We start from the raw sequence: 16,914 nt of genomic DNA on the forward strand, positions 1-16,914 counted from the left end.
CTTTGGGTTTAGACATGGTCTGGCTAGATCTTACGGAACCCTGTGGTTCATAGACCCCTTGGTGCCCCACGCTATGGTGGATGATTCCCAAGTCTCAGCCTTATGGGCTGTATGCATGGCTCCAACTACCCCTTTACCACACCCCAAGCCTTTCAGATGGTACTGGCATTGTCTTGCCTAGACCTCATTATAATTCAGCCCCCTGTCCTCACTGGGCTCTCTGCAGCCCTCTCTGTGCCCCTCAGCTCTGGGGTTTGCGCACCCCAAATTCTGCACCCTCTCTGGCGCTGGAGTCCCCATACTGTAGTGAGCCCCCCAGTGAGGCCTCCTCCTCCTTCCTCAAAAAACACCCGTGGTTTAGGTGAGGCTATCAGATAGCAAACAAACACCAATCAAACCTGAGCCCCAGGGCTATAACGTAACACAAAGTTCAGGGCACACTCTTCCCCTTTTAAAAGAGTAAAACCTCTTTTCTAATACTGGATGCATGTAGGCAAGGGTACCTTATGGGCTCCTGGTGCCCCATTAACCCCTAAAGTGGCGTATCCGATGGCTATAGCATCTCTGAGACTTTCCTTCCCAAAGGCTTCTTCCCCTTCGGCTGCTGGCAGGGAACTGAAATGCCTGACAAAAAGCCTTGCTAAAGTCAAAAAGACATAGAAAAAAATAGAACTCTTGGTTCCAAAATGATAACTTTTATTAGACCAACTGGAAAATGACAAGAAAATTGTCCTTTTCTGCAAGCTTTTGGGAATCAAAATCCCTTCATCAGGCTCTGGGGAAAGTGCAGATGGTACAAGATGGTAAAAAGTTCCCATAGGTCAGAAATAAACTTCATTTTTGCACAGAGGAAGCTGAGGATGGAAGTCTGTCTCACTGGGTCCATGAGAGTGTCTTCGTGAGCTGTGTTGAGTAGCTCTTTAATGTGTTGATCAGGTAGAATTCCTTCCCTGAAGGTGTCAGATGGTAGGTAGAGAGGCAAAAAAAAACTTCCTTGTTGTTCTGCAATGAAGTTTAAAATCCAAAATCGGCTGACATTCGGCATCTTCCATGTTTCAGGGGTGTACTTGGTAGCCGTGTTGGTCTGAGACAAAAAGACATACAAAAACTAGAACTCATGGTTCCAAAATGATACCTTTTATTAGACCAATTGGAAAATCACAAGAAAATTGTCCTTTTCTGCAAGCTTTCAAGAATCAAAGTACCTTCATCAGGCATATTACATCCACTGGTCTCTCTGCATCCACAGAGCCAATTATCTCATCATAGAAGGCAATCAGTTTGGTCAGGTATGACATGCCTTGGTGAATCCATGCTGATTGTTCTTAATCACCTTATCCTCCTCTAAGTGCTTAGAAATGGATTCCTTGAGCACATGCTCCATTATTTTTTCCAGGGTTTGAGGTGAAGCTAAGCAATTTGTAGTTCACTGGATCCTTCTTCCCTTTGTTAAAGATGGGCACTATATTTGCCCTTTTCCAGCTGTGCGGGCCGGGAGTGGTCCAAGGCCCTCGGGGGTTTTTCCGCACAGCAGGCTGTGGCCAGCAGCCCGGACACGCCGGGTCGGGGAAGGCAGGTGGCAAGCTAGAATTAGGCACGGAAGCTTAGTGGTTGATTAAAGATTATTTTACTTACACCGAAGATGGTCACGGTGCAGGCAGGAAAACTTGCTTGAGTTACAAAACAAAACAAAACAAAACTCGAACCTGCAGGGCACGAGAGTATGTCGCAGGGGGTTTTTGGCGATGGGAGGATGCAAAACACGAGAGTACGTTGCAATGGGGTTTCGGCAATGGAAAGATAAACCTGCAGGACTCGAACCCAGACAGAGCTCTGGATACACTCACACGAAGTTTGCTAGGCTCTGTGGAACTTGCGCGCAGGGAAGGGTACGTCGAGGGATCAGGTGGTGACAGGGAGAGGTGAGAGGCTGATCAGACCCCTATAGCCTTCTTGAGGTATACGCGTTGGGTCCGATAGGCTCCGCAGCGCTTAGAGATCTTCACAAGATGTGAAGCCCTCCTCTTTCTCTTTTTCTCTCTCCAGATGGTTGTGGAGTTTTCCTTTTCCTCCTCCAACTTGGGCGGAAACCGCTCAAGCCTCTTATACGGCTAGCAAGCCAATTGCTAGCCGCCACGTGGGAATAATTTAGAACTGGCCAATAGTGGGACACAAATTTGCATGTGAATGGTGGGAACTCCTTGCACCGTGCATTTCTGTTTTGCAACCTAGAAATGCACCCTGCAAAGAAAGCTACGAGTGGCGGGAAATAATTTAGCAGTGCTGAAGCACACACAAACAAAAATCACACCCTTGGGTTGTGACATCCCCCCTTGCTGGAGGCACAGATGAATTATGCTGCACGCTCGTCACTCGGGTGATCAAGAGCTCTTACCATGGGTCGTCGAACTAAACGGGTAAACACAAAATCCACTAACATAAGAAGTTCGTCCTCTAGGGATTGAATCAAATAATAACCAGCACAAATACATATACACATGATCAGATTCATAACAAAGAACTGTACGATCAGGGCTTCAGTAGGCGTCATGGCGAAGTCGCGCGTCAGGCCCTCACTTCTTCTGATGATGTTATCCTTCTTGGGGCTTTTCTTCACCACGCACTCTGAATTCCGGATCTGTAAACAAAACTCTCAAAAAATAAGTTAACGTATCTCAAAATATTTACAAAATTTCCATGGAACTATACTATTAATTTTAAAACATATAATACAGGTGTTTGCTACTTTGAACTACCCTCTCTTGCACACTCAACTAGATGAAATCGTCGAGGAGCCATCGTCTAATTCTTCTAGGTAATGAAAACCTAACTCATAGGCCAGTTGCCATTGGCCTGCGTCCCCTAAAATCCGAAGTTGCCGCTTATTGAGTCCAGAACGCTGTAGGAGAAATCCGAACATGTATCGCTCCTCTGGTGTTCTCTGTGGCAATGATGGAAGATCGGATTCGCGGTGTCTTGTGCCTTGAATCTCGGTCGGGTGTCGACGTTCCCAATCACCTGATAATCTTGGCTCCATCAGGATACGCAGTCGTGACAACTGATGAAGGAGGTTACTCACAGGTTGGTTCACCATTGGGTTGAGCAGAATCCGGAGGACGACGATGTTCTTTCACCCATAAACCTCAAGACAACTATCTATGCTGTGAACGGTCACTGGAACGGTTCCAGGATCTCATAGACGACGGTGAGGCCATGGTCTTATTCGCTGGAGTGATGTCAGTCCCAGCTCACATGCTCTTGGGTTCCAGGCACAGTACGAGACTCCGATGATTGCTAGCATGAGATGTTCTGCGCCAATATGTTCTGGCCATCCATCATGCCATACATGGGCTTTCTGACCGATCAGTCCTGCAACAAGCGCTGGCAGTGGAATAGGCCAGTGAACGTTAACCGCTACCATGTCAATGTCAGTGACATGTCCTCTACTCCACGAAGCTTGTCTTATCAAGAAGCTTGCTTCTTCCTGGTTTAGCAGGTCGGATCCAAGTTCCACAACTAAACGTCCCAACCATACAGCTAGAGTTTCTTCAGGTTGGATTCTCGATTCTCTGCACAAATCCTGTAATTCAGTTCTGGTGCGAGCATAGTAGGCAGTAGCAACTCGGTTAGTTGTTGTTACAGGCTGAACTACTGCTGCGGGAGTCATTGCTGCTGTTATTGCTTCAGGCAGGAGGGGTGGATGCACTCCCCCGCTCGATTCTCCCTTCCGTCGGCAAGAAGGCGTGGTCGTCGGAAGCGACGCTACGTCGGTGGGCGGGGTCGCCAGAAACAGCTCTGCGTCAGTGGGCGGAGTCGCTGACCGAACTCTTGCGGGTTCCTCCGAAGCTCCACCCTTCTCTTCTGGTTCTTCCACGCAGTTTCCGTCTTGCTCGGCGCCATCTTGGTGTGGTGTTTCAGGATTCTCTTTCGCAGCCGCTTCTTTGACCGCGCTAACGGCCATACGCAGCTGGGCTTTCAAACTTAAATTCTTCTGCATTAAATTGGTTACAGTGCGAAAAGTTGTAGTTAACACTCCCCCCTTGTCGTATTGTGGGGCCACCCTCTCACCCGCGGCGCATTCCTCCGCCTCCAGATCTTCGCGGAGCTCGGATGGAAGCTCGCGACCCCTTAATCTAGACGCCAGCATAAAGGGGGTGAACCGGTTGATCGGTACCGGTTCTTCACTCTCCCGAGCACATCTTAGGCAATGGGCACACTCCCGGGTGAGGGTCGGGTTCACTTCACCCGCCGGGTTGACTCTGGCGAGGGACACAGTGTTGAGGGGCCTGAACAGGACCTGCTCATCGCTCATTATACACCCGAATGCCGCGGGGTGCAGATACACTTCCCTCTCTTTCTGGGCTCCATCTTTGGAAGCTCCCTCTTCTCCCTTCAGCGAAAGGCATCCGCTGATAAATCTCTCACCCGTTCCGCCCGCCTGGTGGTAAGCGATACACGCCTCCAGTTCCATAAAGTTTTCTACTTGGCGTTTTCCACTGCACCAAGGGCAGTTCTTAACTAATTCTAGCTCCAGCGTGCCTTCCCCTGATCCCATCCTCGTTGCCATGTGCGGGCCAGGAGCGGTCCGAGGCCTTCGGGGGGTTTTCCGCGCGGCGGGCTGTGGCCAGCAGCCCGGACACGCCAGGTCGGGGAAGGCAGGCGGCACGCTAGAATTAGGCACGGAAGCTTAGTGGTTGATTAAAGATTATTTTACTTATACCGAAGATGGTTGCGGTGCAGGCAGGAAAACTTGCTTGAGTTGCAGTTACAAAACAAAACAAAACTCGAACCTGCAGGGCACGAGAGTACATCGCAGGGGGTTTTCGGCAATGGGAAGATGCAAAACATGAGAGTACGTCGCAATGGGTTTTCGGCGACGGGAAGATAAACCTGCAGGACTCAAACTAGGACAGAGCTCTGGATACACTCACACGAAGTTTGCTAGGCTCCGTGGAACTTGCGCACAGGGAAGGGTATGTCGAGGGATCAGGCAGCGACAGGGAGAGGCGAGAGGCTGATCAGACCCCTATAGCCTTCTTGAGGTATTCACGTTGGGTCCGATAGGCTCCGCAGCGTTTAGAGATCTTCATGAGACGTGAAGCCCTCCTCTTTCTCTTTTTCTCTCTCCAGATGGTTGTGGAGTTCTCCTTTTTCTCCTCCAACTTGGGCGGAAACCACTCAAGCCTCTTATACGGCTAGCAAACCAATCGCTAGCCGCCACGTGGGAATAATTTAGAACTGGCCAATAGTGGGACACAAATTTGCATGCGAATGGTGGGAACTCCTTGCACTGTGCATTTCTCTTTTGCAACCTAGAAATGCACCCTGCAAAGAAAGCTACGAGTGGCGGGAAATAATTTTGCAGTGCCAAAGGACACACAAACAAAAATCACACCCTTGGGTTGTGGCACCAGCCATTGGGATGTCTCCTGACTGCCACTAGCTTTCAAAGATGATGGCCAGCAGCTCTACAATGACATCAGCCAACTCCCTCAGGACCCTTGGCTGCAGCCTAGCCCTATAAACTTGTACACATCTAACTTTCCTAAAAAGTCCCTAACCTGTTTGTTTTTGCCATTCTTGGCTGCTCACATCCTCCCCAAACTGTGCTGCCACGTGCGGTAGTCTGGGAGATGACCTTGCCTGTGAAGACTGAGGTGAAAAAGTCATTGAATGCTTCAGCCTTCTTTGCATCCTCTTTCACTAGGTTGCCGCCCCCATTTTGAAAAGGACCCACACTTTCCCTGATCCTCCTTTTGAGGCTGACATAGTTGCAGAAACCCTTCTTGTTAACCTTCACATCCTTTGCTAGGTGCAATTCCAATTGTGCTTTGGCCTTCCTAATTTTGTCCAGCATTTGCACCCAGAAGTTGTCCCCAGCACTCTCTAAAAATGTCCTGAATTGCCTGTGCACTGCCTTATTGCTCTCCCAGCTGATGCCCTACTTTCTCCACAAGAATGAAAACCCTGCCTCTGTTGCCCCCTCCTGCTCATGCTTCTTCTAGGTCACCCACTTACCTCAGGGCTTTGGTACTTATCCCCCAGCTTTATCCCACCAACCTAGTTTAAAGCCTTCCTCAGTATGTTAGAGATCCTGTCTTTGAAGATGCTCTTCTCTCTCTGCATCAGATGGATCCCATCTCTTCCTAGCAATCCTTCTTCTTGGAACAACAGCCCATGGTCAAAGAAGCCAAATCCCTGCTGGTGACACCATCTCTGCAACCATATGTTGATCTGCAGGATGAATCCACTCCTGCCTGGGCCCTTCCCCTTGACAGAAAAGGTTGAGGAGAACACCACCTGAACCCTACATCCTTGCACCCAGAGCCTTATTGTCACTTTTGATCTGCTCAGGGTGTCCCCTGGCAGTATCACTGGCCCACATGCATAAGCAGCACGGGATAGTAGTTAGAGGGCTGGATGAGTCTCGGTAATCCTTCCATGACATCTCAAATCTGTGCTTTGAAGAGCTGATGCATCTTATTCTGCTTCTGAGATAAGGTGTCACATTGCCAAGCAAGTTAGGCCCTTTTTTCCAGCTGAGGAGAGCTTGGATCTTGGCATCTTTTGTAAACCCAGTCAAATAGTCAAAACCAATGCAAAGGACTTGTAACAGCAAATATTTTCAAGACCCAAAGGTGTGTAAGAATTTCTATAACATCTTCATGAAAAACTCTGTGCCCTGCTCAAAATGAAGGCAACATTGAGGAACTCTGGTAATGTCCATATGGCCTGTGCTGAATACATTGGCAATACTGCCCGTAAACCTTGCAGTGCAAAGACGTGATGAACTGTCAACTCTTATCTCCACATTGCACATAGTGACAGTATTGCAGATGGGCAAGGAGGAAAATAAAATGCTTAATTTGGAAACTTTCACCCATCCTATGAAGGTGGATTGTCTGGCTGTGATTTCCTTAACTTGTAACTTCTGAAATTAAGGGAGAAACCCCATTGGTAACCTGATGCCAACCCCACTGGTACCCTGCAGGCCAAGCATGAGTTTGGGATCAGGTGCAGCCAACAGAATGTGTGTCTCCCTATCATGCAGAATTGTATATGTACAACACCTTTTATTCAACTTAAAGATATAGAAGAATAGAAGCCAAGGGCCACTGAAAAATTCCCTGGTCATTATGGTGTATCGTACAGTAAGCATCTCTTCAGTTAACAATTTAAGCATTTACTGAAGAGGATTCAAACAGAAGAAACTGCTTCATGTATGTGATTGTATAATAGAGGACCTTTAATACAGCGTAGTTGTAGATATAGGTGGAGTCAGGCTCATATAAGACAGAAGCAGGACAGATGGATGAATCTGTCCCTAAGCATGAAGAAGAAAAAGAAAAAAAGAAGAAGAACTAATGTTTCCTCAAAGGTAAGAAAAGTTCCTGCCCTGCTCCATACCTCATACATACACCTCAAAGGTATGGTCAGGACATACTATGGATTTCTTCCTAGGCTGGTCCTGGGTAATTGGGGTTTCTGTTTGGTTAAGACCACCATTGCACGTGTTGTGGCATATTTTTATTTGCAGCAAGTGTAATTATAAAAGGTGTAAGCTTGTCACAGGACCTGTCAGCCAAAAAAGCAGCCCATGTTTGGTCCCAAGTTACCTTAGGGACAAAAGGGTATGTTTCTCTAATTGGTTAGTAGGCTTGAGAGACCTTGGAAGCCACCTGAGGTGACTCGGGTCTCCAACCCCGGCACGCGGCTGGATGCTGCAGATGCCATGGCACAGTGAGTCATTGACAGGTCGAGGGCCCTTGGAGGGAGCGGGGGGTGGTTTGGGCTGCATTCCCTGCTACAGGTGCAGGGACCTGTAGGCAGCGGGCCTGTACTCCAGCCCCAGCCCTGGGCAAACACACAAGGTGGCCCAGGCCCACAACCTGCTGAGAAAGCCAAGCCATCTGGGTGTATAAACAAGCCACACACCCCACGAGGGGACTGATGCAGAGCACCCACTAGAGGAGCCATTTGCCTATCTGGGGACAAAACACCAGGAACCCTTGCTGGACCCTTACTTGCTAGGAAGTATGAGTTCTCAGGCAAGGGGTTTCCCACCAGGGAGGGACACAGTACATAGCCGCATCAGAGGGGGGTTATGCTACAGAAAGAGAAACTCCTCTACAGGAGGGGGATATTTGGGAGAGCTATATATTTTGGAGTGTTTATTAATTGCTTGCTGTGTTTCATATTTTGGAATGTTTATTGATTGTTTGTGCTTTACATTTTGGAGTGCTTACCCATTGATTGTTGGGACATACTTACCCTCTGGGAATCTGTGGGTGAGGTTTTTCTCATGGGTCTTGGGGAGTGCTATACTTACCTGTTCTGTTATTTGCTGGCTTTAATATATTATATGTAAATATTTATCTTTATCGCCTATCCAGTTATTCTATCCCTTCCCCTTTTATTCTGCACCTGAATAAACCATGTATATTGTTAAGCTATTGTGTCCTGGTCTTCCTCTATAGAGACACCGGAGAAGGGGAAACTGAGCAAGCTGTAGTTTCCATCTTCAGCACGTACGCCCTGCTGACCATTCTCTTTTATTGGAGAGGGGAGTATGCACTCAGGTACTCCTGAGTTACAATACGTAAGTCAGAACTAACTTGGATTTAAACTTAAGGAAAGATATCTCTTAAAAAAAACCTAGGAAACTGGACTCTGGCTCCACCTTCTTGTGCATCAGGAATAAAACACTCTTTTCAATCCCCTTAATCTCTTCATGAGGTCGGGTAAGGGGGAAGGTCCAAGCAGTAAGAACTCTCCTACATGTCTGCATAATATTCTATTTTAGCATTACAGCTGCACACTGTATTTCAGTAGTATAGGGCTCTACTATGCTATGTCTAATTGCCTCATCAAAATGTTTTGAGAATAAAAATGGGAAGTCAAATATTTCTTAAATTCAAAAAACATCCTTTCAATAAATAGGGATAAAATAAATAAAAAAGAAATACTTCCAGACTTTTGTTTTATCTGTGATACATATCAAAATAGTTTTGTATGGATCTATTCCTTGCCTATGAAATAACTTGTCTCAAGAGGACCATTCCTTTTATATGATATTTTAACTACTATAATATTTGGAATAGAATAGAAATAGTAAAAAATATAAATATATATAATTGAATATAAATATAAAAATATCGAGTTCCTTGAAGCATGTTTTTTGTAACGTGCCTTTTCTCTTCAAAGGCCTCTTCATTAGTTCAGTGTATTAGATAATCATTACTGTGCTGGTTTACTTTGTGTTTCAGGTTCAGAAGACTCTTTTATCTCTATCGCCGCAGATCAAAAAAAACCTGTTATACTGGGTCAGATCCTTCTTTCTTGTAAATAATTCTCTCTCTATTGGTTCCAATGACCTGAAGATCTGGCCCCTTTTGTTTAAATTGGAGATGTAGGTGAAGAAATGTAGACCTAATAGGTTTTGAGTTACAGTCTGAGTATGTATTTATACAAAAGGATTAGTTGGAAAAGGAAGAGAAAGCTACCAAATGAAATATAGAATGGTCATTCATACTAAACCAACTATTGTATGACTCTGTGGGCTAAATTATGAGTCATCTTTAAAAAAAAAATCTGCATTTGCAAATACGTGTAGAGACAAATAATAGAAGTTTGGTGTTCATATATTTACTAAACTGACATAGAATCATAGAATCACAGAAAATCAGAGTTGGAAGGGACCTCAGGAGATCATCTAGTCTGATCCCCTGCTTAAAGCAGAACCATCCCCAACTAGATCATCCTAGATGAGGCATTGTCTAGTCAGGTCTTAAAAATCTCCAAGGATGCAGACTCTATAACCTCCCTGGGAAACCTGCTCCACTGTTTTACTACCCTCCTGGTGAGAGAGCTTTTCCGAATCTCTAACTTCAACTTCCCTTACTGCAACTTGAGACAATTGCTCCTTATTCTGTTATCTGCCACGATTGAGAACAGTCTAGCTCCATCCACTCTGGAACCACTCTCATACCTGAAGGCTGCTATTAAATACCCCATCAATTTTTTCTTCTCCAGGATAAATAAGCCAAGTTTCCACAGCCTCTCTTCAGAAGTCACATACCCCAGCCCCCTCACCATTATTGTTGCCCTTTGCTGAACACTCTCCAAGTTGTCCACATCCTTTCTGCAGTGGGGAGCCCAAAACTGGACACAGTACTCCAGATGTGGCCTCGCCAGTGCTGAATAGAGGGGAAGAATCACTTCCCTCAGTCTGCTGACAAAATTCCTACTATGCTGCCTACTATGCCATTAGGCTTCTTTACAAGGGCACACTGTTGGCTCATACGTACCATACTGTTAGATGCAATAATCTGTATCACAGGACAACTGACCCTCATAGTATCCTGTTGTATGAATAGTGAGAGCAGTGACAAGGCAGAAGTTGCAGTAATGGCAATTTGTTCAGAGAGCAAATAAAGACAGCCTGAAGGAGCTGGAGGAGACATGCATTTTATGGGTCTTAGAGTGAAAACAGGAGTCATCTGATTTCTCATTTGTGCCACCTTAAAATTTTTTAAGGTGGCACAAATTCAGAGCAAATAGATGTCCTTACCCTTGGTTGCATCAGTGGCTCAACTAAAGGTAGTAATAGAATCTACCATGGTGGAAATCTATTATTTTGTGGTGCAATCGTGTTCAGCCATTCCCAGCTTTCTCTGCTGCTCTAGACTTGCTCTGTGGGTCTGGGGCAGTGGGGGAAGTGCTTCCACACTCAGCCAGCCCCAGACTTCCCTGCTGTCACAGACCTGTGCTGGGAGGGGAGAATACCCAGTGTTCTTCAATGCTTCACACCCTCAGGCCCAGCTGAGTGGGGAAGCAATTTTCCCTGCTGCCCCAAACCCACTGCACAGGTCTGGGGCAGTGGGGAGATCATGTTACCCCTAGTCCCTCACCATCAAGGGTGGGGCAAAGGACGATGTGTTTCTCTCAGTGAGGCAAATCAGCTGTAGGGCAATACATCACAGCAGAGCTGAATTGCTCAATTTGGTGATGTCTGTTTCTAGGCTTGGAGTACAGCTATAGAGCGGGAACAACTCCAAAACAGACCAAGGGACAGCAGTATGCAGTGCTGCAGAAGGTGCTAAACAAGCTCTAGAATTAACCTATGATGCATACAGAGATTTAAAAAGTGGCATTACATGGTGGTACACTTGCCATAGCAAGACAGACAACATGGTGAGGCAACTGCAAAGAAGGTGAAAGCGAAAAGGGAAAGGATGACAAAGGCCTTCATGCCAGATGAATGCATGAGAATTACATGGACCCCATGGAACAGGAGTAAGATAAAAGGGTCTGCTGCAGAAAAAAAGAGAGCCAAGGCTAACTTTATGGCAGCCATGACATACTATGGATAGAAGAGGAACAGGAATAGGTTATGCTAACTGTAAACTATAAGTAAAAACACCCAATCCCAAGGACATGGAAAACCTAAACAGAATCTGAATACAGGGGCAGATCCAGGGGGCAAGTGTAGTGATGTAATTGCATCCTCCTTGATTCCTGCTCCACCCAAACTTTAAAACCTACTGTCTGGGAGGGGAAGTCATATTTCTATTCAGGCAGTGCTGAGAGAGACAATTGACTTCATGGCTTATTGTCATCTCTCTGATTTCTGTAAATTTCTTTCCACTCCATGGATGTTAACAACCCTCTATCTTTTTTAATGGTCTTGATGTTCCACTATTCAAGTAATCCTTTCTTCTGTAATTTTGCTGTCTGTTAACCGTTCCTGGTAATGTCTCTGTTCAATTTCACAGCCCTGCAGACTGTTTCTAGCTCTAGCTAAAAAACTTCACTCAGCTGTGGTAATATTAACTCAGGTGTAAAAATAACTGACAGAGAAGTATTGAAAGCACTGTCAGGATACTCAAGAAGGCTAGATTTTGTTTATGAATCTGAATAAGAGATGTACATTTAACATTAATGACTACAGGACTAGCAATTGTCTCTACTTTATATCTGATAGACTTCTTAACTGCAGTCAGACAAGAAGTTACTCCCCAGCTGGCAGAAATAAAACTGAACCACTGTGGGTACCAAGAATATGAGAAGTGTGTTGTTCAAATGACTTGATAGAAGGCTGAGGACTGCATTTTATTGTATTTGTAATGTGTCAGCTTGGAAAATGCAGTTAGTTGTACAGTCTGCTCTTGAGATCTTATAGTCTAAAATGGTTTAGATAAAAGATGACCAGATAAAAAGAATGGGAAATGAACAATGTGATGCTATGTTTGCTCATGTTTAAAAGATACAACTATGTCAATGGCAACACAACCAAATAGTAAATTCCTTTCAAAATAATGGGACTTTCATTGAATGTAAATGGTCTCCAGCTATGGTTATGTTGAATCAGGCAACCCCCCCCCCCCCCCCCCACCCGCCCCTTACTGACCACTTCCCCAGTTGTTAATTCTCATACTGTTTTTCAGGGACTTCTGACCCTCCATTGCGTCTCCTTGTCTACTTTGAATCTTGCAACAGGGAAGGAAACTTTCAGTCACATGGATCCTTTTACTATTCCAATGGGTGATGGAAAGCAGAAAAATCCTCCACTTTATCAATGCAACAATTCAGCAGTTAATTGCTATTCAACAGAACACTTAATCATGAGCTTAAAAATCAAGCACATAAATTCCTTGATCAATTTGAGTCTAAAATCTTAAAACTAGAATAAACCTCTAGGGAAGGAAGAACTAATGAATATTGTGGAGGATGTGAGGATTTCACCAGTTAGTTTAACTTATTGTTGTTAAATTGACCTAAAGAGTTTCAGAGCTGAAGTGAAGGATTAAGACAGGCGACCTCAGCAACACAGGTGATTGAAACATTGGTGTATTTGGATAAACGGCTAATTAAAGCTAGACAAAGCAATTACACACAGTTTTGAAATACTACAACATACTTACAACACTGAGAAATGTGGATATTGCTCTGGCAGGAGAGAAACTGGCCAGCAGAGTTGAGATGTTTGTTAGCTCTGAGGGGTTGATTCAGGCATGTGAGTGTTAGCCCACATTTTTATTTCTTGTGCATTTACAAACAAGTCATAATATATATATATTTTAAAAGGCTAGCTAAAAGGTTGATGAGCAGGGATCCTGGTTTTTCCTAATTAAAAAAAAAACCTCTCAATTTTCAGTTTAAAAGAAGTAACCCAAAATGCACATTTTTCATTTTTAAAATGAAACAAAACTACAAATATATCTATATATGAGTGGTGTTTAATTTTAAACATGGAAAATGTGGATTTTAGTTTACTATTTTAAAATTGAAAATTGAGGATTTTTTTTTTATCAGAGAAAAGCAGGATCCCTGTTGATAAGCTGAGAGACTTTTTACAATTAAAAAAAATGCTTATCTGTAAAGGCAAATCATCTTTATTTAGAAAGGGCAAACAGTTGAGCACGCCAATAGTACATACAATAAAATTACTATTTCATATATACATATGGCCTTTTGCTGTGTATTTGCATACCTCTCCCATTCTTAGGGATCCCACTCATGATGAGTCAGAAAATTACCTACATTACATGTATACTTGGAGCTCTCGCTTCCATGTTGAAAATTGTTTACCGTGGAAATAAAAAATAATGAGAAGAGTTATAGAAAGAGCAGGTAAAGCCAAAAGACTTAATCCCAGAACATTTTAAGTTTCTAGTCAGGATAATTTCTTTCGGAGTCTGTCATGAATCTTTTCATGCATTGCATCTTACATCTATTTGATTTAAAGGTTGAAATATATGTAGATAATCAAATGAGATGAGAATGGAAAGACATAAAGACCTTGACAGAGCTCCCAAATGGACCTGAGAGATATTATTATGTACTGTCATTTTCCAGGTGGTATTCTTAAGTTATTGCTATAAACCTTTGATAAGTGTAAACTGTAATTGCTAATCTTGAAACTAAGTCCATGTTGTAAAATCAATTTAAACAAAACTATGTAAATAAATATTGATGTCTCCTTGCCAAATCATGTCAAATGTTGTGTACAGTTTTGCTTGCATATTGCACTACCATTTTAAACTTATTTCTAATTTAGGTCTGGCCTCCTCCTCAAAAGTAGCAACAGGATTTTTACACTTGTCAATATGAGGTGGGGTGACCTCTGTTTTGTTTATCAAGGGGAACAAAAAACAATCAGAATATGTTCAAATATAACCTTTATTGTTATATGTTTCTCGGCTACCCATTTGTCTATCCTATATTCAAAATGCCTTTGGTGTTTTTGGTAACACTGTAATTGATTAAGTGACTGCAGGTCATGTTGAATATTTGTCATCCCTTAAAAGGAACCTTCAAAAGTTTTCCTGATCTCCTCTTCCTGCTGGGGTAGATAAGATATGACTTTGTCAATGACAGTGATAATGATGAATATTGTTGAAATGCCTCATGGCTGTTTATCTAAGTAAACTGGTGGGGAAAAATACCTAAACTATGCTTATTTAAAAGCTTGATATATCATAGCTAATAGTAACAGATGATCCAGAGTTGCATCACTAATTGATGTTGTTTTAAGTTTATATTACCAACATGTGCTAAAACGTGAATTAAATTCCAAGCAGACAAAATGCAATTAAGCAATATCACAATTGTTTTGCTCAGTTTACCTTGAGTTTAATGCTCAGATTGCATTGGAAGTTTGCTTTCTCATGAAAAGTCTGCTGAATATTCATCTTAAAAGCTTTTCTTCACAGCTGTTCAGGAGTCAATTCATGTTGACAAGATATTTAGGGTAAAGTCCTGACTGTTCACTGGGTCACTTCAGTGGGGGTTTCTGGAATGGTAATCCCCCCTCCCCATTGGAGTCTTTGCCCTGGCAACAGCAGCCTGCATTGTGTAGTAGTGGCTCCATGCCACATCTGGGTACAAGGCACCAAAGCAGCAGCAGAGTCAGGGGTGGGCAATAGCAGTGCAGCAGCCAGTCTCTGAGTCTCCAGGGCAGGTAAGAGTGACGCCCTATCTCCTCCCACCAGGCAACTTTTCCCAGGCTTTTTTTAGCTATGCATTTGCTACATGGGCTATCAGAATGTTGTTCTTAATGTCTTGTTAAGGTTAATTTCAATGGGTATAGAATACCGTCAAATAATTTCTTGGGCTAGGGGTACAACACAGAAAAAGCTTCCTTTGTCAGTGAGCACAAAACCCCCAAACACACAGATTCAGGGAAGAAAAGATATTATGTTGTTAAAAATAATTATCTTGCAGGAATACAGTGATATAGATTTATTATAGATAAGTAGACATCTTTAATATCCTTTTCTATAGACATCACAATAGGTCTTATTGAAATAAATAGTGATTAGCTCTATAACAAAAAGCCCTTAGCCCGATCATTTCTAAATTTTATATTAATTTCTATTCTTATGTTAAAAAGGAATAAAAGTAAAATGTTAATGCTAATATATTTTTTTGTTAGAAATGTGAAAAAGAAATAGAAACTTTTTGCCCTCAAATTGTAGCTTGCTTTCTGTCTCAAAATAATTGTTCAAAAGAAAAGTGTGTGTGTTTTTCAATACTGGACCCATAGTACATTTTACAGATGAGTGAGCCACAGCCAAGACTTTCTGAAATGAAGGCTGGCAGTTTGCTATGGCTTTGAAATGTACTTTTTAGAGAAAGTAAATATTTGCAATATGTGGCTTTCATTTAGAAGAGTTTATAAAAGCCTCTTTTCACTTCAGTGTTAGCTTAAACTCAAGCAAGCTGGCCTGATTGAGAGTACAAACTGAAGGTTAAGCACTGATTTGTTCAAGCTAGTAATACAGGGGTCTCATCTTCTCTGTGCTTCTAATCTACTTACTCTATTGCTTTAGTTTTGGCTTTCACTGTGTCTGTCCACTCTTTCCAGAGCTAGGCTAATTCAAAAGCAGTTAACTGAAATGTAGGTAGCTCAAAAGTAAAAAAGATACCCAGAGTCCCAAAGCAAACGGAAGGTGTGCTCTAACAGACTGTCCAAGACATAACAAAAGCACAAAAAAAAAAAGGAGCAATAGTTTTGTGCAATACATAAACTAAATTTCCTCATATTGTTGAGCACCAGCTCAAGTCTGGGATCGTGCCCGGTATGCAAAGGCCAATAAAGATACCAGGGGTGAAAGTACAAAGAAAGTTTATTGCTAGCAATAAAAGGTGTGAGCGGAATAATTTCATGTAACAAGCACACCAGATTACTATTTCTAAGCATCTTTTATACAGGAGTTTTTGAGCCTTCATAAGCATCCTTGTTTGCTGATCGGTTATAAAGGAGTGACGCAAGGAGTTCTTTACTGAGCATGACTCTATACCTGTGTTTTAGCCATGTATCTCATTTACATACATGTATGTTTCATTAGCATACTTTTTCCCCACCTAGGGGCATGATTTTTAGTATTTTAATGAGCCCTATAACCCAGTACTCTGTTTCTTATTTTGTTTTCAAGCCCCCTTTATCTAAGACTGTCTCCTCCTTATCATTGCAGATGGGCATTCATCACATAACATTCTCTTCTGCTTCGTCTTTGAATAGTGGTTTCTAGGTCACCCCTTACAATATCATCATAATTTTACTAGAAGGCTTTCAAAGTCTCAAAATCCATATGAAACCCAAGTTTGAAAACTATGCTCAGGCTCATGAAATTCCTTCCTATTAAAATTGAATGAGGCAGTAAATACTTATTTACTCTGTAACTGCTACTTTTCTTTTTCATTATGCATATTATGGCTGAACTTCCTGATTATCATTAACTTAGCATATGACAAAAAATGTCTGGCTTATGTCATCTAGATTTGAAATCCTAGAAAGTCCTTTTTTTTTTTTTATTTCTCCAAGCTCTGCTACTTTAATCAATATTAGTTTTGATTTAAAAGACAAAGATATGATACATTTGGGAACCAATGGGTGTGTCTACATGAGAT

The sequence above is a fragment of the Alligator mississippiensis genome, chromosome 1 (genome assembly GCF_030867095.1).
Source record: "Alligator mississippiensis isolate rAllMis1 chromosome 1, rAllMis1, whole genome shotgun sequence".
Taxonomy (NCBI): Eukaryota; Metazoa; Chordata; order Crocodylia; family Alligatoridae; genus Alligator; species Alligator mississippiensis.